This window comes from Camelina sativa, chromosome 15, assembly GCF_000633955.1.
Source record: "Camelina sativa cultivar DH55 chromosome 15, Cs, whole genome shotgun sequence".
NCBI lineage: Eukaryota > Viridiplantae > Streptophyta > Magnoliopsida > Brassicales > Brassicaceae > Camelina > Camelina sativa.
This window is the reverse complement of record NC_025699.1, coordinates 24,930,164-24,930,391: the sequence shown is the minus strand read 5'-3', so window position 1 is coordinate 24,930,391 and position 228 is coordinate 24,930,164.

Below are 228 nucleotides of genomic sequence, written 5' to 3'. Positions count from 1 at the left end.
ATAATATTTTGAGAATTTGTTAAAAATGCCCCTTTTGATATACCCCTTTTCAAAAATACCCTCTTTTCTGGCCATTTTTATTTTTGCCCTCTTTTAATTTTTAATGACCATTTTACCCTTAGATGAAAATTATTTTATTCAATAAAAAGAAAAACAAAATTTTCCCGCCAAAAAATTTCCGACATATTTTCCCGCCAAAAATTTTTCGAAAAAAATTTCCCGCCAAAA